Source organism: Protopterus annectens, chromosome 15.part0 (assembly GCF_019279795.1).
Source record: "Protopterus annectens isolate FY-2018-M chromosome 15.part0, PAN1.0, whole genome shotgun sequence".
NCBI classification, from domain to species: domain Eukaryota; kingdom Metazoa; phylum Chordata; order Ceratodontiformes; family Protopteridae; genus Protopterus; species Protopterus annectens.
In genome coordinates, this window is record NC_056749.1 from 824293378 (window position 1) to 824317511 (window position 24134).

Below are 24134 nucleotides of genomic sequence, written 5' to 3' on the forward strand. Positions count from 1 at the left end.
GTGTTAGGTCATTGAAGTTCTGGGAGTTGGTCTATTCCTTGCAGTCATATGGTTACTGCACATCCTGAATAGTGTAGTTTGGTGGGTAATGTCATGTGGTATAGTAGACAGGGACATGGATTCAAGACTTGGGATGGGCTTTATTTGACTGGGGTAGAGTTGATTCAAGGAATTAGTTTTTGGGGCATTGTTAGGGATATAGGTTGTCATTCTGGAAAGGTTGAGCCATGCTTAGCTTGAAGGAAGCATATTAAAGGGAATGTATTCTCTTGGAGTGGATTTTGGTGGTACATTTGGGGTCACGGGTAATCCTATGTGATTTAATTTCATTAAGGCATTTTTCAGTGCTAGTATGGTAATCAAGGGGTTGATGATGGGGTTCTACTGTACTGTACAGATAATGGGTACACCAAATGATGTTTGGCTTAACACTTCCCTTTATGAGAGGTAGTTGGAAGAACAATTTTGGGTGGTAGAGAGGGGGAACAGCCTGGTCAGGCTGGTTGGCAGAGAAGAGGGACAGGCTTGTCTTCTTCTGTTCCCCCTCTGGTGTCTGGATGTTCATTTCAAGGATCTGGGGAAAGGAAATGAGCAGTGAAGGCAACTTGCTGAATAGATAAGCAAGCTGAGGTATAGATGCTGCTTATTAAGGTAATTCAATGAATGGTATGAAGTGAGATGGGGCCCTGCTTCATATGTAAGTAAGCAAGCAAAGGTATGGACCCTGCTTAATGGGCAGAGTGAGTAGGTAAGCTGCCCTGATTAACATTACAAGAATGGTGCTGCATAAGTAAAGTAAGCGAGCAGAGGTATGGACGCTGCTTACTGGGCAGGGTGAGTAGGTATGCTGCCCTGATTAACATTACAAGGAGGTTATGCTGTTTAGAATCAACTATATTATGGTTAGCTGTAATTAATGAATTTGGCGAACAAAGCTATGTTATGGATGTGTAATAAAGGTCGTCAAATGTCATTTGGTGTGATGTGTGTTTATTGAAGGGGACCGGGACAAACTGATTTTTTTTTGTTAGGTTAAGTATTAGCTTGTGGTTAAAGAGCTATGAATTGAGGTCTTTAGATCTTTATGCACTTGCATTTTAATTGTAGAGTGATTTTGGTGGGACCTAAAGATTATCCTGCCATCAGCATAGATGAGTTGTGGAGTAAGAAGGTCATGAGATAGTTTATTAAAGAAAATGCGGAAGAGACTGGAAAAAAAACTTAGGGTACATCCAGTGAAAGAGGAGTGGACTGAGAGAAGAGAGTCTAATTTAACTTAGAAGGATCTGTTTGACGAAGTCTTGGAACAAGATAATGTATTTGTTACCAATGTCAATGTTCTAAAGACAGTGAAGGAGAGGTTGGTGGTGGATTGGGTCAAAGGCTTTTGTACGGTCAACAAATATTGCTCCTGTCAAGTTACATTTGTCCATGTTAGAGAGAAAGTCATCAAGTAAGCACCAGTGTGCCATCATTATGCTATGGCCTCACCAGTAGCACCAATGTGCCATCATTGCGCTACGGCCTCACCAGTAGCACCAATGTGCCATCATTGCGCTACGGCCTCACCAGTAGCACCAATGTGCCATCATTGCGCTAAGGCCTCTCCAGTAACACCAGTGTGCCATCATTGCGCTACAGCCTCTCCAGTAACACCAGTGTGCCATCATTGCATTATGGCCTCACCAGTAGCACCAATGTGCCATCATTGCACTACAGCCTCTCCAGTAACACCAGTGTGCCATCATTGCGCTATGGCCTCACCAGTAGCACCAATGTGCCATCATTGCGCTACGGCCTCTCCAGTAACACCAGTGTGCCATCATTGCGCTATGGCCTCACCAGTAGCACCAATGTGCCATCATTGCGCTATGGCCTCTCCAGTAATGAGATGGTATTTCTGAATGCTGCTTGAGAGTTGGATATAAACACTTTTTCCTATTATCTTGCCAGGAGTGGTTAAGATGGAAATAGGATGAAAGTGTGAGGTGTTTAGATGTTTAGATTGTTTGGCCAGTGGGAGCATTAATGGGTGCTGTTTTATAGATGTCAGGCTATATCTTTTGTGTCATGCAAAGGTTAAAGATTAAATGAAGAGTATGAGTAAGAACTTACCCACAGTGGTAGAGCAGCCAGGGAAAAATGTGGTCTGATCCTCGAGAGCGACTTTTCTGCTTTGTTAATGACATACAATTATATCGATTATTCACTATTCATTGTTATTATTATATTTGTTTAATAATAATACAATAAATTCAATTTTTTATACAAATTCACCCTTGTGCATGCTAGTTGTTTTGATTCATTGCTTAATTTTAACCAAGAACAAAATTTGGAGAGGGGAAAATAAGTCTCTGATACTGTTACCAAATGCATAGCTGCAGCAGATTGCTCTGACAGAATGATGGGGACTTGCATTAGGACAAGCTAATTATTACAGTCAAAAGAACTGAAAATAATTACTAGGAAACTTGTCATATACTTTGTAAATGTTAAGAAATAGAACTGTTTTCTGATTGTTGCAAATAAGCATGCTTCTTCTGCTGCAGTACTGTGTTTGTTTTAACCACTTTGCCTTAAATGATTTGTTACTGTTGTTAACTTTTGATAAATAACCAAAATAGCATGGTTAACCTTTAAGTAACTGTGGATATTTTTAAGCAATATTCAGTCAAGCAATCTGCATGCATTCCCAGATGGGACTCTGAGCCAATGCCATATTGGCCTCCACAATTTGAAAATAGAGCAGAAACTGGCTTTGGAATTAAATCTGTGTCTCCATTTCACTGTGCAACCCCCATAGAATGGAAGGAAAATAAAGACAAGTATGTTAAGGGATACAAACAAATATTTGAATGTAAATGCACATAACTTAGAAGTACAACTCAGGTAGCAGATCAAATATATGAAAGACTTAGTCACCAGAGATATGAGTTATTAGAAAGATTCAGGCATTTGAAGTCCTACCTATTTAGAAAGGAATCTCTATTAAAAAGTGTACAGAGTGATATGGATTACTTACAGGGTTGTCTGATAACTATGTGCTATACCTGGCATAGGTAATAATAGATTCATTTGCATAGAATGTCACAGAATCTCATTACCTGCTATTGGTGTAGCAGGACTGCCAGCCATTCAGTACTTTTGTAATGAAAGCTACTGAGCTGGTTAAACCTTGCCCCATGAGATGATGTCATTCTGAAGATCAGGATGAGAAAAAAAGACTTTGGTGAAGAAAGCAGGATGACAGAAGACTAGAAGTGGTTGAAATTTGTCCTCATTTCTACTGCACTAGGTAAAACTGTTTCATATTAAAGGAATTATGCTTACCATTTTGAAAGTATTTTTGGTTAACCAGAGCATGCTTCCTATCTATCTAAGAAAAATATGGTAAAAATAAATAGTTACAGTACATTGACCTGTGTTGATTTTTCCACATACTAAGAGATTTTTTAACATGACTGATTATGGTCTATTTAAAATTTTCTTGTACTTAGATATAAAATAAGTTAGTCTTTTACTGGATCCCATGGTTCTTAAATAAATTGTATATAAATGGATGCAAAACATTTTTCATCTTTGTGATAATATGTCTTTGCTTACTGCTATTTTTGTTCTACAAAAATTGCAGCAACAAACCACAGAGGGTAAAACTATAACTATTACCTATGTAACACGGGTTTGATTAGTGATCTGGGAGCAGAGGAATTGGTCAGTGAGTATGGCAGTGGGTAGCCTGTGATGACTCATCAATCATGAGGTGACAGATCATGCCTAACTTTTTAGTACTGCTGACTCCAAGAGGAGACTGGAATATTAGACATAGAGCAGTTTGATCAGACTCACAAATGGAAACCAAGTGACGCATGCATGCATCAAACATCTGTGCCATTCAGTCTCTCAGTTCACTGCAGGACATGGCATAGCAACCTTGGGGTTACACAGCGGGAATCCTGATGTCTGTCTGAATGGTGAGTTCCCTCTTGTAACTTGAGAAAACAGGAGAACATGATGGTTGGCTGGCAATAGGAGGAAAAACACTGTCAAAAAAGTGAAAAAAATCAGCAATTATGTTTGCAATGTTCTGAGTGATGATTTCATTATTTGTTGAATTGAAGAACAGAAATTATAAGTTATAGCAGTCCAATGTGACTCATTTTCATAGATTTTTTTTTCGGGAAAGTGAAAATGAGTTGCACTTGATTGCCATAGGTAACCATCTCCAATAACTTTTAGATAGGATAACAAGTAAGTTTATTTAGAGATAAGTAGAAGATAAAACTGATAGTGCAGGTGATGGGCCTTTCGATCATAGCCAAATGCTGGTATGAGAACTTGATGCCGAGTTACTGTGATGCCGTGATCTGCTGAATGCACAGGAACTTCTAGCTGCTGATGTGAGAGTATTGCAGGACCAAAACATTGAGTGAAAGGTTCTGCCATGTGTTGCAGAAGGCTGATGAGTCCTGCCTACCTCATTTTATTTTATGTCACCTACAGTGGTTGTAGCACTACTGCAGGAGCCATGTGGGTGGGGACACTCCCCAATCAACATCCAGCTTGCATCCTATGTGAGTCGGGAAAGTCTGTACTAGTGTCTGCATGGAGTCAGACATAGATGCTCTGTGTGTGTGTGTGTGTGTGTGTGTGTGTGTGTGTGTGTGTGTGTGTGTGTGTGTGTGTGTGTGTGTGTGCGTGCCACCATTCTGCTCATGAATATCATCACAGCATTGTCCCAGCCCTCTATCAGACATTTTTCATGTATAACCTGCAGCGCTCTAACCATCTGTACGTGCCTGACTCTTTGAGACAGTGGATTGAACCTGAACCATGTCACTGCACATCTGATGCTGGGCAGCCAAGGTCTTGCATATCTTCGGCTCTAACTGTGACATGTGCCTACTGTCACTGTATATCAGACAGTTTCATTACTCTTTAAAGAAAATTTTTCTATGCACAATTAATTGACTGCTGTATCAGTTATGTTTGTGATATCTCCAGTCTGATGGCATATCTGCTGCTGGGCAGCCAAGGTCTTACGTGTTTCTGGATCTAGCTATGATGTGTGCCTTCATTTGACATCCCCTTGCACAGGCAACAAGGAAGGTACTACTAAGTCTGAAATGGTAGTGTCTTCCAGAATGTGCTCTTTCTGTTCATAAGAGACTGGTTTAGAGTTATGTGGTGCCCCCCTCCCCTTTCATGTTTCAATGTTATGACATGACTGTGCTGATTTTGTGAGCCTGTGTCACTGTTTATGGAGTTATGTATCTTCTGTGGAGATGGGTTGGGGGGGGGGATTCCTGATGGTACTACTTTGTGTCTGTGTGCCACTGTCCTCAGGCTGTGTCATGACAGTGAGAGTTATGGCATCATGGTAGCTACCTACTATACTCTCAAGTTCAGTCTGTTGTGGTAGAACAGTTGAAATATTTGGTTATGGTGCTGAGCCATGCAAACAGTGTGAACTATTGCATCTCTGAAGTAGATCTAACATCTGCTGATGGAAAATGTAGTGGGCTTTAAATACACAGCTATGCTGGACTTTATATGCCAGCATGAAGCACAGCCATCACCTATGCACTAACCTTCTTGTGCGCCTCACTGTGTCTGCTTCAGTGGTCTGAAATTAGTGGTGTCCACACCATCTCTGATGATTCTTGTGGCATCATAATCATAACCTTTCCATTCATATTACTGAAGAAGCAATATCAGTGACTTAAAGAAAACAGTGGAAAGCCATGTGACTTTTATTCCAGTCAGAAAACCATCTTTGACACTGACAGAAGTGCCATAGGTAATACCCTTATATGGCTGCATGGGTTGGACATGCTGGTGTCACACTTCAGAGGGTGTGGTTCACATCCACATATCCAATGTTCTGCACTTACATCCTTTGCGGTTTCACTAGCAATTCAAATGATGGCATGTAACTTGGAAGCATCTCCAAAATGCTCAGTGAAAAAAACAAGATCCTTTTCTCCCTACTGCAGGAGTCATATCTGTAGAAACTTGAACAGACAGTAGCATGCAGAGTGGAAATTTATATTTAAAAGGAGTTGGGAGAACACCTGTCATAGAAAAAAGCAAAAAGAATGAATGAACAGTACAGCCAATATAAAAATTTGTAATTTATTAAAATGGTAAGCGTTTTCATGTATAAACACTTCTTCAGACCAAATAACACAAAAGAACACACGATTAAATAAAGCCATTTATAATCAAATCAATTAACACTATAGACTAGTAAAGTGCTGCTACTAATCAACTAATTAATGCTTAATCTTACTTGATGTTAAATATGGTCTGAGTGAAGTGTTTTCATTCAGAACAAACCATCTACCTGCCTGCAGGGTGATGATATTCTTTAATTCATTATTCTCTGTTTTATTCTAACACAGCCACCCCTAATGTTTTTTTATGTCAACTGCGGTACTCTGAATAAACAACGATGGTGTGTATGAGACTCAGTACGTTTGATCAGTGCATTTGTCTTTACTTTTCTTCTCCTTTCGCTCAAATGCTCTAAAACTCTTTCATTTAAACTCTGATTAGTCTTTCCAATATAAAAACAAGGACAATTCGTATAAGTAGCCAAATACACTAGGTCCTTAGTTTTACAATCTGCGTAGAATTTTAACTCATATTTCATTTTAGTGGTTGGGTGTATAAAATAAGGAATATCTGTAATATAACTACAAGCCTTGCAACTAAGACAGGGAAGCATTCCTCTCCTAGATGACGATGGCCATACTTCATGCATAAAGTTATTCTTATAACAAAGGTGCTGCTTCAAATTATTTGCATTCTTAAAATAAAAACTAGGTTGTGGCCCAAAAATCTTTTTTCATCCCTCGTCTGCTAATAAGATGGCCAATTTCTTTTTATAACATTACAAATATCATTATTTTGTTAGAAAAAGTAAAACCTAATCTTAGCTGTTTAGAATTTAAACTCCTGCAACTGTTAATCCTTTTAGTCCTACTGGAGTAATAAGGGATTGCTTGTGCATTTCTTAACACCCTAACTTGTATTAAAGTATCCTCACTTTCTTCACATCCATAACCCCTCTCATAAAATTCATTACTGAAGGTAACATATTTATCCTGCAACCTCATTTCATCAGTACACAATCTTGATAGTCTCAAAAACTGCCCCTTAAGTATGTTCCGATATCCATAATTCAGATACATACTAGTACAGTGCAATTTATTGTTTCTCCAGCAAGGTTTTCTATACGCCTTTGTTTCAAGATGACCACTAGCACTCTTAAAAATGTGAACATCTAAAAAATGTATAGATGTATCTGAAGTAGAGACAGTAGTAAACTTCAATAAATATGTACTATTTTTAACTACCTGTACAAACATGTCTAGCTGTTTATATGTGCTTCGCCATAAAACAAACACTTTGTCAATAAGCCTATTGTAACAAACTAAATTATCTGAGTGCAAATTATTAGTCAAAACCCATTCCTCTTCCCAGTGGACCATCACCATGTTGATGTGGCTATTGGCAGAAGCTGTGCCCATAGTTGTGCCAAGTATCTGCAGGTAGACACCATTAAATATTATTTTTCTAGTATAATCTCTAATACAGCACAAATTAGTGTGATCTGATTATGTGTATAACCACTGTATTGATGTATAAAAACATCTAATAGCATCAAGACCATAATCATTACGTATGACTGTAAAAAGCATGGCAACATCCATTGTTAGCAACAATAACCCAGAACAGTCATTTAACATTTGAACACTCTCATGAAGTTTGGTTAAGAAATCTTCTGTGTCTCTTAACATGACTGGAGCTTTATCTAAAACCAGCTTTAATTTGTCTTCCACATAAATAGAGAAAGTCTCAGTCAACCAGCTTTGTACCGTTACAATAAGTCTTATTGGTGGTATAGAACTGACCTTATGTATTTTGGGGAGGCCATTAAGCATTGGTATTACTGGTTTCTCAGTCACAAAATATTTATATAAATCATACGTAATTAAACCCGTCATCAGCAGGTCATAAAGTTTTCTTTGAACCTTCTTTATAATAGATTTTATCCTAGTAGAATCAATGCAACAATATGTCTTTATGTCAGCTAAATGCTTCTGTGTACTGTCCCCAGATAAAAATCAGTATCCATAACAAACAGTGCGCCTCCCTTATCTACTCATGGAATACGTATAGTATCTATGGACTCCAATTCTGTTAAGGCTACATACTGTTCCTTAGTTAAGTTATAAAAGTGCTTACCTCTTTGATTCGTACACAGAAGTATTTGTTGCAGCTCTGCTTTACATTCTTGAATAAATGCTTCTAAAGTTGGTTGTAGAGATGCATTAAAGGAATTTGGTTTCTTATAGACATTACCATATCATTAGGAATCACCTGTCATCCCTGACAGGGCCCTCCTACTCTGGGCAAAGGTGCCAGTGCCAGCAAAAATGACCTTTGGAGGTTGAAGGGGACCTCAGGTGCAGGAGAGAAGACCAGTGTTCTATAGTGAGTGTTTTTTTTTATTTCTTCTGTTAAGTTTAAAGGGTAATGTAAACAAAATGTTGTATGTATGCAGGTATACCTAGGTAAAGGCAATGCAGGTTTATGTGTGTATGACTGGCTAAACTGATATTCATAGTTACATAAGGGTATAAATAATGTAAAATTGTATGAAATGCATACAATACCATCTGTAATAAAAACAAAAAAAAAGTCAGTTAAAAATATATATTCCTTGGCAATGCACAATGGATTCTTAGCCTTTGCTTTATTAATGTAAACTGTTAACAGTAATGATTGCTCTGCTTATTCCCTGACAATCTTTCATTTCCTTCCTAACTTGAAATGTGTTACAAGACGTACTTTGTTCCTGCGATTTCTTGCACTGAGTGACACAACAGTATCAAAGAATAAGTGTGGGTGGGATAGCTGCTGCTGAATTGCTATTGATAGCAAACTTACATTTCCTTAAAGAATGGTAAACAAATATGCATTAATTTTCTTCTTATTTCTATAGCTGATGAGGAGTGGTGTTATAATAAGGATCTGGCCTACAGGAGGCTGGGAGTAGTGTTATAATAATGATGAGGTCTACATGAGGTGGAGAGTGGTGTTACAACAAGGATCAGGTCTACAGGAGGCTGAGGGTGGTGTTACAACAAGGATCAAGTCTATAGGAGGCAGAGAATGGTGTTACAATAAGGAACAGGCCTACAGGAGGCTGAGGGTGGTGTTACAATAAGGATCAGGCCAACAGGAGGCTAAGAGTAGTATTACAATAAGTATCAGGCCCAAAGGAGGCTGAGAGTGGTATTACAACAAGGATCAGGCCTACAGGATGCAGAGGGTGGTGTTACAACAAGGATCAGACCTACAGGAGGCTGAGGGTGGTGTTACAACAAGGATCAGGTCTACAGGAGGCTGAGAGTGGTGTCACAAAAAAGGATAAGGTTTACAGGATGCTGAGGGTGGTGCTGCAATAAGGATCAGACTTACAGGAGACTGAGAGTGGTGATACCATAAGGATCAGGTCTACAGGAGGCTGAGAGTGGTGTTACAATAAGGATCAGGTCTATAGGAGGCTGAGAGTGGTATTACAATAAGGATCAGGCCTACAGGAAGCTGAGGGTGGTGTTACAATAAGGATCATGCTAACAGGAGGCTGAGAGCAGTATTACAATAAGTATCAGGCCCAAAGTAGGCTGAGAGTACTGTTAGAACAAGGATCAGGTCTACAGGAGACAGAGAGTGGTGTTACAACAAGGATCAGACCTACAGGAGACAGAGAGTGGTGTTACAATAATGATCAGGCCTACAGGAGGCAGAGAGTGGTGTTATAACAAGGATCAAGACTACAGGAGGCTGAGAGCGTTGTTAAAAAAGGGTCAGGCTTAGAGGAGGCTGAAAGTGGTTTTACAATAAGGATCAGGCCTACAGGAGGCTGAGGGTGGTGTTACAATAAGGATCAGGCTGACAGGTGGCTGAGAGTGGTGTTATGTCAAAGATCAGGCCTACAGGAGGCTGAGAGTGGTTTTACAATAAGGATCAGGCCTACAGGAGGCTTAAAAGATTTACAGAAGGTACTTTGTATTACTTATTTAATTTTAAAACTATAAAAAATACAATTACACATTATCTGTTCCACCCCATACCCAAAAAAGAAAGCAGTGTGCTAGAATTTTTGCTGAACTTCTTCAAATATTAATGGTATTCAGAAAATAGCTACACAAATAATTAAATAGCCATAAGAATCCCATTCACCAAAGTCAACAGTAGTGCCATTTAGCAGCTTTATTCAACAATATAATATACAGTAAAAATTCATGCAGTACACTGACTTAGTAAATGTTTAATATGTACTGTGAATAATATACACCGACAACAACTTATGAGTCCCTTTTGCCTCCTTTTTGTGTCTAGCTTTCTCTCTTTCTCTTATTCATGGATATAATTTTTTATTTACTTTCCATTTTTATTTTTTGCTCTTTTATTTTCCTTTTTCCACAGGTCCAGAGATTCCAGAGGCAATCCAGCCTCGTACATTCCAGTTCAGGGTCATATCACCATCTCCCCTTCCCAACTCATAGATGTCTTCTCGGGGTCTGCGCAGTGGCTGCAAAGTCACAAACAGGGCCAGCTTCAGGACCTTGTGGAGAATGCAGTTGAACAGGCAGTGGAGAGTTTACTTCAAACTCTGCAAGGCTTCTTCCAGCAGATTACATATTCACTGAACAAATCCATCAAGTCACTGGAGATGTCCACCCCTTTGTTACCAGGTTCCCCCATTAAAGGTACATCATGGAGTGGGCATATTTGAAGTCCTCTGATCTGGGATGAGACCTGATCTGAAACCTTTATCCCCTCTCTCTTTTGTGCCTGTCTATCTGTCTGCTATCATATTTCTTACATCCGTCACCAATGTCAGCCACCACTGTTTTTCTGTCTGTCTTGACTTTCTTTTATGTAATAATGTCCATTCCATAACTCTTCTCCAGGACTGTCTCCTACATCCTCTTCCCTTTCTCCTTCCCCAACTTTCCTCTTCTATAAAAAAGTAAACACTGGGAGGTCTATCCCCCATCAAAAACACAGTAGCCATCCTCCCCATCTCTTCCAGCACCACCATCCTGGTGTATTCCTTTTATGTGCAACTTACCTTCTCTCTCTTCATCATTTCTGTGTCCTTTCTTCCTTTTTCCAAACTTATAAAAACCTAATAAAGGTGTCAAGATATAGACACCCATGCATTGTGTACAGAACACCTTATATAATTTTCTAAATTTACTTCTACGCAGATATGCTGAGCACTGCTTTCCTTAATTGAGTGCCAGTAATATATGCACGCTTCTGCAAGCCCATACTCATCTCCCAGTTCTGAAAATAGCAGAAAGTAATCATCATTTTACACTCAGATGGTTACATTCACACAGAACTATGCTAAAGTTTTATGATTTTATAAACTTACCAACAGCCCTAAAGCTTGTAGGTGTGTCTGCGCAGCCCTTTTCTTTTGTGTAGTTAGTACCATTAAGTGACACTGAGCATATCTGCATAAAAGCCTATCAGCGTTCTTTCTCATTTGGCTTTGTGTACATAGGAACCCTGGAACTATGAATACCACCCAATATCTCAGAAGTAGTTCCAGTCTCAAAATTAAGTTGAGCAATCCTCCGTCATAAAGGCCTTTTGCCTCCTTATGCTCCTCTTCTCCTCCTTAAGAAGAACCTGCTTAAAAGAAAATGTCCAGATCAGGAAGGCCGGAATCTGGCAGACACCACAAGGTGTGTAAGTCTGGTTTTGATTCCAAAGCTGTCACCAGCAGGAGCATGCCTTTAAAATCTTCTTATTGTCAGGTTAAACCATAAAACCCTATAGATCATATTTCATATATTATTTCTAAACTGTCCTCTCTTCATTTAAATATTTATTTCCTGGCTGACACACCTGGTTCACACCTTACCGTAGAAGTGTTTGTTTCGCCATTTTCTTGTATTTTCTTCTTTACCTCATTTCAGGATGTCTTCTACACTGCAGTCACTAAAAGACTTGATTTCATATCTCTTCCTAGATGCAAAAACCCCAAGGCATTAATGCAAATACTGAATATACAGGTTTTTTTCACCATGTTGGTTCCAACCCCACTGGTTTCACTGGATCCTGTATGATGCTGAGCCATCTGATGCAACTTTTTCATTATGTTCATCTGTTCATAGGGACTTAATAGGCTATTTATCTCAGAGGATCATACAAAGCCTAGCCTTGCATTCCAAAGAAAGGTGTTTGACCTTTTTGTTTTGTGTTTAAATATCACATCCCAGAGGCAGAAAGAGCAAGGATATGTTAGGATATTTATTTGTTGTCCCTATACTTGAGGGATATGGATGCTATGTCTAGGGTAAATTTCATTTTCCCATACATTCATTCAAATTATATTTGAATTAAGTAAGAGAACCACTTTGATTTATGTGGAGTGGGAGACAGTTCCATAGAACCACTCCTCTCTCATGCATACATAATGCATAGATACCTCTCTACTATGTCCCATTTATGTTTCAAAAGAGATTCAGAGCCACTGAACAGGTATTCATGCTAACTCTGTACTTTCAAATATGTAATAGGTAACAGTGGATAGGGACCATTGAGGATCTATATGCAAGGCAGTGGTCACCTCATAGCAGCCTGTATGACACTAAGAGGAAGAAGGCCAGTGCTTTGAGATGGTCTGCATAGTTTTCATGGTTTAGCTCCTTGATATTTGTAGTGAGAAAACACTGCAGTTTTTCCAGCTGTGACAAGTATTTGGATAGGTACATACTGAAAAGGGGCATTACACTCAATGACTGGCCTAATGAGGTTTAAGTACAGTGGAATGACTACATCCTTGGACCTGGATGCCATATCTTTAAATATAAGGTCTGCAATGAAAAAAAGAGTTCCTTATAATACTGATTACATCATGATCAAAGGATAGTTTATTGTCTACATATATTCCAAAATCCCTGATGTAGGATTTACTTTCAGAGGAGTGGTATCAATGTGATAGTTGCAAGGGACGTCATGCTTGCTGAAGGATACTATTATAAATTTCCTTGGTGATTAATTTTAATCCATGCTTTTCACATCGATTATTTGTTTGGTGAAGGCTCTCTTGGTGGTCTATATTAGAAGACCAACTGTTTCGGTGATCAAACACCTAAACATCAATCTTCTAATATCGAACTGCACAATGTCGAACATCCCAGGGAAACACATCCCTCAGCCAAAACATAAAAAAAAACATTACTTTACATCTAAATTAAGTGGGGAGCTTCACCCCTACACCCCCTGATGTGGAGGGCTGTGCCACCAACACCCTCCTAACTAAATATACCAACTCTGAGATCGCTCAACAGTAGGGAAATAGCAAACTCTGGCAAACGGCCAAGGGAAATCTTTCCCTGCATTAAATTGGCCACTCGCCATTTTTTGCTTTCGATATTAGAAGATCAATGTTTAGGTGTTCGATCACCTAAACATTCGGTCTTCTAATATAGACCCCCTCTTGGAGGGGCTTGGCGTCCCCTGAGGAGTGCATGGTGGCACCAAGTTTACAGTTATCTGCAAATTTGGTCAGACATAAACCCCTAACATTTGCTTTGATCGCCACATGTCAAAGAAGAGTTGCCGAAGGACTGTACCCCAGGTGCACAGCTAGTGACAGGTCTTTTAGAGGAGGTAGGGCTGCCTACCCTAACTTCTTGTGATCTATTTGTGGGTCAGTTTGCTATCCAATGAGTTACATAGGAATTTACATTTAGCTGAGAGAGTGTGAGATAGTGTTGAACACCTCTGAGAGGTCTACGTATACAGTGTGTATTGATTTGTCATCATCCATTGGTTATTGATTTGTCCTCATTCATTGGTTCAGTAACCTTCTCAAACAAGGTGACCTGGTTGTGTAGGCATGCCATGTTTGTGTTGAGAGCTTGTAGGCTGCTTATGTTTATTTATTAATTCCACAAAGATCCTTTCCATAGCCATACAGTTGAGGCTGGACATGCTGATAGGTCTGTAATTACCTGGGTCCATTGATGCTTCACTTTTATACAAAGGGATGACTGTTGTCCTTCATTCATCCACAATAAATCCAGTTTGGAAGCTGATCTTGAATAGCTTCTCTGGAGGATTTGACAAATCATGCTTCAGGCTGGCCAGGAGGCAGCCTAGTATGTTATCTGATCCCATAGAGGTAGTGTATTTGGCCTTGAAGAATGTCTTGAGGCCTTATTCTTTGGAAACTTGAGAGGGGTCTTCATACGGTTATGTGATCTAGGAATACTGGAAGGGAGAGATGGGTAAAGTTTAAACTAAATTATATCCTCTGTGTCTGAGTATGTGATTTGCTATTAGTTCAGCACAGTGCTGGGCAGTTTTTTTCTAAGGTTTCTAACATAGTTAAAGAAGTCTCTGTGGTTATGTTTTACCTGGGTGGCTTTTTTTACCTCATACCTGGCTTAGGTTGATTTGATCAGGGTCTGGATTTTCCTGTTAAGTATTTTTTACATTTTAAGAGTTAAATTTATTTTTGTATGTAATTATTACTATTTTGTTATAGGGCCTGTTTATGTTTTGATTCCACCATAGAAGTTTATTTTTAAATTTGGCATTGTTTTATTTTATTTATTTACCAGGAAAGTCCGACTCAGACAGAGCCCATTTTCAGCAGACGCCAGGGGAGAAATGCTCCAGATACATGTCTTTGGAATGAGGGAGGAAGCTGGAGTACTTGAAGGAAACCAATGTGAATGCAGGGAGGACATAAAGACTCCACACAAAAAGCATCCCAGCCAGGAATTGAACTGGATAACCTCTTACTGTAAGGCAACACTAACCACTGTGTCACCCATGTATTTACTTTAAGGGGACAGATGCATCTATGCAGCTATTTAAGGGTGTATAGAATTTAGCAGTAAAGGATTTTGAATAAGCAGCGTAGTTATCCAGTTAGAAGTGAACTTAGAATATAGCCAGGTCATCACTCAGCTTTAACAGATTAGTCTTAACATACTCTCTGAATATTGAGGTACTGGAAGGTGCATCCGGCTTCAGTCTTATCATCAATGTAACTGATATGACAAAGGTAGAAGTTAAAATAGGTGTGGAGGAAAGCTGTTCCATATCAGTAAGGAACAGGTCTAGGATTGTATCATCCTTGTTTCAGCTGTGGACTAGTTAGTCCAGAGAATCTGTATTGATGAAGTCTAGAAATTTCTGGTCATTCATTTTTGAACATGTATAAGTGTCACATCTGACATTAGTTAATATGTTAGATGTTAAAGTCTCCCAGGAGAGTTGTGTTTGGCTTAAAGAATAAGGACTCCATAATAGTTACATATGATGTATGGGTTGAAGGGGACATAGAGGGGGCCCTGTAATTAGCTATGATATGATAAGGGGTTTTGCTGCTAGTAAGTTGGACATGGAGGACTTCCAGGTCATTATCTTGTCTAATTAGTCTGGACATGACATTTTTTTTTCTAATTATGGAAACATCCACAGCCTTTAGTGTCTTCATCTAGGGCAGTGGGTCTTGCATTGAAACCCTGCACTGATGGACTGCTCTCATTAATCTTGAGCCAGGTCTCCATGATGATGCATGTATCAATGGATTCCAGGGTGAGGAATACCGGTGGGGAGTGGAGTTTTTTTGTTAACGCTCCTAGTATTGAGCATCGGTAACTTTATGTTATCCAGATTCTGCTCTGTTTGGTTATATTGGAAGCTTTAGAAGATTCTTATTACTTAAAAAATGCACTTTGGGGGTGGAAAAGGATACCTTCCTTGGACATGTACTAAGAGCTCCATCACGTCTCTCTTCATATAGTCTAGGTAGGTAGATCTCATGTCATTTTATCCCCTGTGCACCATGACTGTTTCATATGTGCACTTGATTTGGAAGAACTTGAGTGCATGTATGATGTGTCAAGTGACCATGATCCTCATTGCACAGTGTGGAGAGTGGTACATCAGTGTGTCTCACTATGGGCTTATGTATAACTGGGATATTGGTTTATGTGGCGTTTTGTCTTATGGCCGTTTGACTTGAGACAATGTGTCTCTTACATGTATGCTTCATCATGGGTGCTGTTTTGTGTGCTTGTGAGGTTGCTGAGTGTATTTGTTTCTTAGATCACATTTAGGAGGCCTTTGTGGTTCAGGCAGGTTACTTTTAAGAGCCTCAGCATATGTAGGTCTATGTGTTTGGTTTGAGTTGTCCCTGATTACTTTAGTATGATGTTGTTTGGTTCGAGTTGTCCCTGATTGCTTTAGTATGATGTGGTGTGTTTTTTCCAGCATCTACTCTGAGATCTTTGCCTCCATTAATCATTATATAACTAGAACTGTCACACTCTCTTTCGATTTAAGTAGTACGTGGCTGTCAGTGAACATGAGATGATTGCTGCATTGTCTCAGGATCTGTGTCAGTTGGTTTAAGTAGTATGTGGCTGTCAGTGAACATGAGATGATTGCTGCATTGTCTCAGGATCTGTGTCAGTTGGTTTAAGTAGTACGCGGCTGTCAGTTAACATGAGATGATTGCTGCATTGTCTCAGGATCTGTGTCAGTTGGTTTAAGTAGTACGTGGCTGTCAGTGAACATGAGATGATTTCTGTATTGTCTCAGGATCTGTGTCAGTTGGTTTAAGTAGTACGTGGCTGTCAGTGAATATGAGATGATTGCTGCATTGTCTCAGGATCTGTGTCAGTTGGTTTTAGTAGTATGTGGCTGTCAGTGAACATGTTATGATTGCCACATTGTCTCAGGATCTGTGTCAGTTGGTTTAAGTAGTATGTGGCTGTCAGTGAACATGAGATGATTTCTGCATTGTCTCAGGATCTGTGTCAGTTGGTTTAAGTAGTATGTGGCTGTCAGTGAACATGTGATGATTTCTGCATTGTCTCAGGATGTCCATTTTCATCATGCTAGATACTGAAATGACTGGAAAGTGCAAATACATAGTTCCAGTTGCTTACTAATATGAGCTAAGGGTAGTGGGTAGTCCCTAAGAGGTTAAGAGTAGATTTAACCTCTGCCCTCTTACATGAAGCTTTCTAGTGCTGCCTTTCTATTCCCCTGACCCACCAAACTCATATATCTTTTATATCTACTTCCTTCTTAGTTTTAGTGACAAGCACATTTACTACTCTCTTATTCTCTATCTATTCCACTAATACACATACGTCCCAGAACGTTTACTACTAATACACTTTCCTCACAACAGTCCTAGCTGACTGTTTCTCCTTGCACTGTTCCTGGAGTCTTAGCACGTATTTATAGCTATGCCTGTATTATTATCTTATATTCCTTTACACTACCTATAGTAGTACCAAAATACCATCTTTTCTGTACTTCAGAGCTTGCTGGCTGTATTATTTAGTACTGTATTTGAATATTTTGCTTTTATCTATAGTTACTGCTCTATTGTTTCTGTACCTTATAGCTTGCTGACTGATCTATTCTGTACCAATTTGTGGTTAGTTTGTTCCTTTTTCTTTTGTTTGCTGTATCTTATCTTATTTAATAGTTGTTCTGTATGGAGCTTTTCTCTCCAGGCCTCTGCTGAAAAAGGGCTCATGCTCAGTTGGACATACCCGGTTAACAAATGTCAAAATTAAATAAAATAACTAAATCAATAAATAAATAGAGTGCTGCTTGCCTATAACAAACTATCTAAAACTACACACGCAAAGGGCAATGCACATCATAGTGCAAACCATGGGCTGTTGCACAGCTACTGGCTATTAAGTACAGTAGGAATTTGTGGGGCAGGTTATATAGTGAAAGTTAAGATTTTAAGTGAATGCATCTGTGGAGTGCATGGATAAATGTGGGCTGTATGATGAAAAGTGCCTTGCAAACACAGGCAACTGGTAACACAGAAAAGGTGAAAATATTCAAATGAGCTAACAGCAAAGTAGCATGCTTCAAGATTTTACTGCAATTGGAGGGCTAGAAATGGAAAGTTTCTTTTTCCAATCTCACTAGAATACAACCCAAAGCAAATCTTAGATTACTAATAGATACAAAAATAAATGCACAGCTATCAGAGTAACTCACTAAGGATACAACATATACTTATTCCAGGTTGTTCAAGGATGGTATTTTAGTCAAATTTGATGATAATTGTTACAATCAATGGTATGGTTGCTTAGTGTGTAGCAGCTCTGAGTAAAAGGGCACAAGGCTGCACATATGCAGGTAATATATAACAACAGAGGAAATCTGAAAGTATTCATATGATGTCACTGGCCAATAGCAAAGTAGCACATTTTAAGTTTCTACAGCAATCAGAGGCCTATAAATGGCTATGCTCTTTTTCGTCTCTCACTACAGTATAAACCAAGCCATATCTTAGTTACATTGTTCATAGGTACCAAAGTGAGTGCACAGATATCACAGCAGCATGGTAAAAGTACAAAATGTACTTATCCCAGCTGCTTCCAGAGTGGTATTTTATTCAACTCCAGTGGAAAATGTCCCGATGACTAACATGTTTGCTTAGCATGTAGCAGCGCTGAGCAAATAAGCTGCTAGATGTTACTAACACTGATCTCACTGACATCTGAATAGTTGGCAGTGGTCCAGCTGACATTTGTCCTGACAGATACAGCTAATCCATATCAGTCTGTATGGTGCCATCTGTCATTATGTTGTCTGGCCATCGACAGAGGAGAGGGTGCATGTCTAGCCTCCAAGGTGGTGGTCCTCTCTCCTTCTGTTCTTCTGTCCTAGCTAGAGATAATGTGGAATTTTCTGTAGGAGTCCCTTTGCAGATTATTGCTTTGGCCCTTGATGGAGCTTTTACTTTGTATTCCCAAACAGCATCCACCCCCCCCCTTAGTCTCTCTCTTCAGTCTTCTCACAAAAAGAGTACTTTCCATGACTAGAAATATTTCATCTGCTCAGACTCTAAGCCAGTTACTATTCAAAAGACCCAGAAAGTATTTTGCCATGATGAGGCATCTGGAGCCCAGGTTACATCCATTTGCTAAGCACATGGAGAAGGAGGGTATAACTGATACTCCTCTACCTCCTGTGGATGTATACAGATTTGGGGAAGTTCCTTTAATGGTGTGAAACACACTTGGGTGGTGTGTACATGGAAGCCAGCTCTTTCCCAGGAAAGACTTGTCATTTTCCCAGCAGTCTTAGTCTTGCTGAGTTTTCCTTCTTATTGTTGACATTCTTCAGGATGTCATCGGTATAACATGGGAATACTTATGTATACGTGTGTGTGTGTGTGTGTGTGTGTGTGTGTGTGTGTGTGTGTGTGTGTGTGTGTGTGTGTGCGTGTGTATATATATGCATGCACGTGCATGTATGAGTTCATTACACAGAAAAGATTTATCACTCAGTACTCATGGGGCAGATATATGCATCTGCCTCATCAACCAAGGTTTCTCTCATTCTGAATATGGGGGAAGTACCAGGTGTTTGTCTCTCTAATCATGGTTCTATCAGCTTGTGATTCCTATACAACCAGCAATATGAATCGATCAGTGCTTATGTTTTTTCATGACATAAGTACAGATGCCTGCTTTGCAGGCAATTTGGATGCCTCGTTTGTTCCCACATGGGAGATGTAAGCATCAAGTGCGAGTTTGCGTGAGAGTTCATTTTCTAATCACTATTTCATTACCAAAATCAACAATGTTTTCAGACAATCACTAGACACCAGTATCCAAAGTCAGTCAAAATGGGATTTTGCTAAAATACTGTAACAACTAAAGGGAGATGTATAATACAATTCTGTTACAGCTAAAGGTAGATGAATAATACAATCCTGTTACAGCTAAAGATAGATGAATAATACAGTCCTGTTACAGCTAAAGCTAGATGTATAATAAAACCTTGTTACAGCTAGAGGTAAATGAATAACAAAATTCTGTTACAGCTAAAGGTAGATGAATAATACAATCTTGTTACAGCTGATGAATAATACAATCCTGTTACAGCTAAAGGCCGATGAATAATACAATCCTGTTACACCTAAAGGCAGATGTATAATAAAACCCATTACAGCTAAATGTAGATGTATAATAAAATCCTGTTACAGCTGAAGGTGGATGTGTAATGCACAGTTAGCTTTAACTCCTTAGCAAGAAAAGTTTGAAATGCAATTTACAACCTTTGGAATCTATTGCTTGCTGACCCAAAATATATCTGTGTCTAGGTTCAAATTCCAGAGTTTTCTTTTAAGAAGGATAGAAACGTAAAAATCCTGTTATTCAGTGAATTCACCTTTAATTATTATTTCATTTCCTGCTTTGAAAAGCTCATGAATATTAAGGAATAATAAATTTGTAATATTTGTATCATGTCTTTTATTGGAAATGTTGTTCTTCATACAGACAGTACTTCTTTCTTTGTAAAGGAGACTGTCATTGGCAGCCTTAATGCTATTGCTTTTTTTGTTTGTTTTAAATGCAAGAAAGTATATGTTGCTCTGACTACTTAGCATGTTAAAATATAAAATTCTAGAACATATTAAAGACATCATAAACAAACATTTAGACTGACCAGAGGATATTTAGTTTGCAAAATATTATGATGCTTCTGTCGCCTTTCTTAGATTATAAGGGTTTAGATTATGTTCCACTTAAGAAAGGCATCAGAAGGATAAATAGCCCTTGGAAATATGAAGTTGCCTCTGTTTAGAAGCTAAATTCTGTTAAACCTTTGGAGTTCCATAATGCACTGAATATAAAGCCTTTCTTACAATTTTTTTTAAGTTTGGTCCTTTAAAGTATTGCGGAACTTAACTGACTTTTCCCAAGTCACAGTCTGATTAAGAGACTTGCTCAGAGTAATAAGGAATCAAACCATGGATTTCAGAAAGTAGCTCTTTATCAGCTTACAGATTTAATACTCTGTATTCACTGCTTGATACATTTATTATTCTGTATTGTAAAATAGATTGAATCCATGATGTGTTATTAGAATACTGAGCAACCAACAACAGAAAACACATTTTATGGGAATACATACATAAATTCAGATGCGTTGATTCAGTCCAGGGAAGAACATACCTACCAAATTTAATATCCCATTGCGTTAATTTTTATCCAATAGAGCATGGTTTTGATGGTCAGTATACAAGCCCCCTTTAGTATGATCTACTCCTATAAATGTAAATATAGCAACAGAATGTTGGACTTAACATCTGTCTGACTTACAATCAATATCAATAATATGTGATGAATTGTGCCACTGGATGTGTTATATTTGACCAATATAATAGCACCACAAAGGCAGACTACCACAGAAATGATCCAATCAGTTTGACAGGTGATAAGGGAACATTTCTCACATGCACTAGAAGTTTACATCTTATGAGCCTATAACAGTCATCAACAAGAAGACTTACATCTAAAAAATCCATCTCTGTCCTAGAATATCTATGAGTGAATTTCAGAAATGGAACGGTCTCATTAATGTACATTGATGTAAAAAAGTGCATTTTTATTCATCTCTACAATGAGCACAAAGACCACAAGGACATATACAGCTGGAGGCTTATCAGTCAAAAATGTGTTTATTATTAAAAACAGCATCCCACTGATGCAATATACTGACCTCAACTCTTTCTTTGAAAATGACAGTGTTTCTCTAAATATTTTCTAAGCCTAGAAATGCTATAGGATGTGCTGATCTAAACCCACCTTGACTTTTTTCTGTATTAAAGTACTTTATACTAGAATACATATGCACTCTATTTACTACCGTAATAATATTACTTTCCTTATATCCTCCTATGTAAAATGTTTATTTATTTAGCATTTGTTGACTAGGAAAGTCTGACTAGGATAGAGCCTATTTTTAGCAGAGGCCCAGGGAGAAAAGCTCCAGACACGTCTTTGGAATGTGGGAAGAAACCAGAGTACGCGGAGGAAACCCACATGTACATAGGAGAACCTACAGACTCCACACAAAAGGCACCCAAGATGAGAATCAAACCAAAGAACCTCTTACTGTAAAGTGGCAATGTTAACCCCTGCACCCCTGCCCCACCCTAATGTAAATCAACATATGTGTCATCACTACAAGTTTTCCCAAGCCTCCTGTAGCCCACACTCACCTCTAGTTATATATACACAAGTTGTGTATAATAAAATCTGCAGTCAGTATAAATATATTAATGAATGCATGTGATGACTTACTTCCTGTTATGGCAGTAATTTTAATATGACTTGGTATTTATTTATTTATATTATTTTATTGAGCACACTTTTTGAATTCTTTAATGGTATTACGTTTTTAGTTATGGAAAGGAGCTTGATTTATTGTTTGTTATAATGTACACAGCAGAACAATAAACACCCCCAGGGATAAGCAGTGTTTAACAGCAACAATAAAATCCAAATAATATAAGAAAAACACCGAAACACGGCCAATATCATAAAACTGACAGAAGACTTTAATGCATAAAGGTGAGCGCTTTCACACAACTGATTGTGCTTCTTCAGACCATAAAAAACAGTAAAAAACAGTATTAATTATACAGGCATCATCACACAATTAATAGAAAACAGCCTATCAAAAACATCAACCAATTAAATATAGTACATTCATTTAAAGAGACTTCTATCCTTTAAAATTGGCTTGATAGAGGTATGCCCATTAATGTCTGGATACCTCTTAGCTTGTAAGTTGACAATCCAGAACAATTCTCGATTTTCTGTGTAGTTCTTGATGTGACCACCCTGAGCACTAGGTGTAATAGTTTATATAACCCTGAAACCAAGAATATGTTCCCTCCCTAGCTCTACACAATGTTTCCCTAAAGCAGTATGTGTATCTGATCAATTAATACAATATTGATGCTCCCCCATATGTTCCATGAGCGATCTGTTCGTTTTCCCTACATAAAAACAGCTGCAAGTCCTGCAGCTAGCTAAGTAGACCAAATTCCTACTCCTGCAATTAACATAGGCTTTGAATCTATATTCAGTACCTGTGGAGGGATGGATAAAATTGGTGCAGGTGTCTATGAACATACAAAAGTTACAGGACATACATTTATAGGTACCTGCTACATTACTTTCACTTCTATCAGAGTTGTTCCTTCTATAGCACAACTGTCTTTTAAGTGATTTTTTATTTTTAAAAACAAATCTTGGTTTCTCTCCTATGACCCCTCTTAATCCTTCATCTAAATGTAAAAGGGACCAATTCTTCTCTATAATGTGTAAAACACTATTGATGTCACTAGTGTAGTGAAGCAATACAGGTACATTTCTCCTTCAAGGTAAAACCTCTGTTGTCTGACTCATCTCCTGTATCGCCTGCGTCGCTTTCTCAGAGTAGAAAATATGAGCTCTATTCCTTCTACATATAGTGCTTTCCCATAATGCCTTATCTACCTCTCTTTCTCTATAACCTCTATTGTAAAATTCTCCTTTCAACTGCTTAATATTGCCATTGAACACATCATCCTTATTGTTCAGGCGCAACACACGCATGCCTTGTCCCTTGAGTACGTTCCTAAAGATGTGTCCAGAATGCATGCTACTCCTATGTAGCATGGTATTCTTTCTACATTTCTTCCTGAGCACAGAAGTTATGAGCCTATAACAGTCATCAACAAGAAGACTTAAATCTAAAAAATCCATCTCTGTCCTAGAATATCTATGAGTGAATTTCAGAAATGGAACGGTCTCATTAATGTACTCAATAGAATCCAGCAACTGCTTGAGTTTTTTACAACAAAATGCTTGAAATGTTAAATGATAGGATGACTTATAGTATCATTGAAAATAGTTTGATTTATGTAATGCAGGAAAGAGTTGAAGCGACACTGTCTGATTGTCTTTATAGTAATATTATTACTAAAGATTTATATGATTATTTAACAATTGAATATCCTGTAATTCCCATGTTACAAGCACTCCCCAAAATTCACAAGGATTCTAAAAAATCCTCCGTTTCGCCCTATCATTTCAAGGAAGGGCTGGCTGATGGAGCCATATTCAATATTTATAGAAAAAATGTTGAGACCAATATTGAATGAACAACAGTAGGTTTTAAGGGATACCCAACAGTTTTTAGAACACCTGTTTGAAAATACCAAAGATATGTTTTTTGATGGCACATGTTTTATG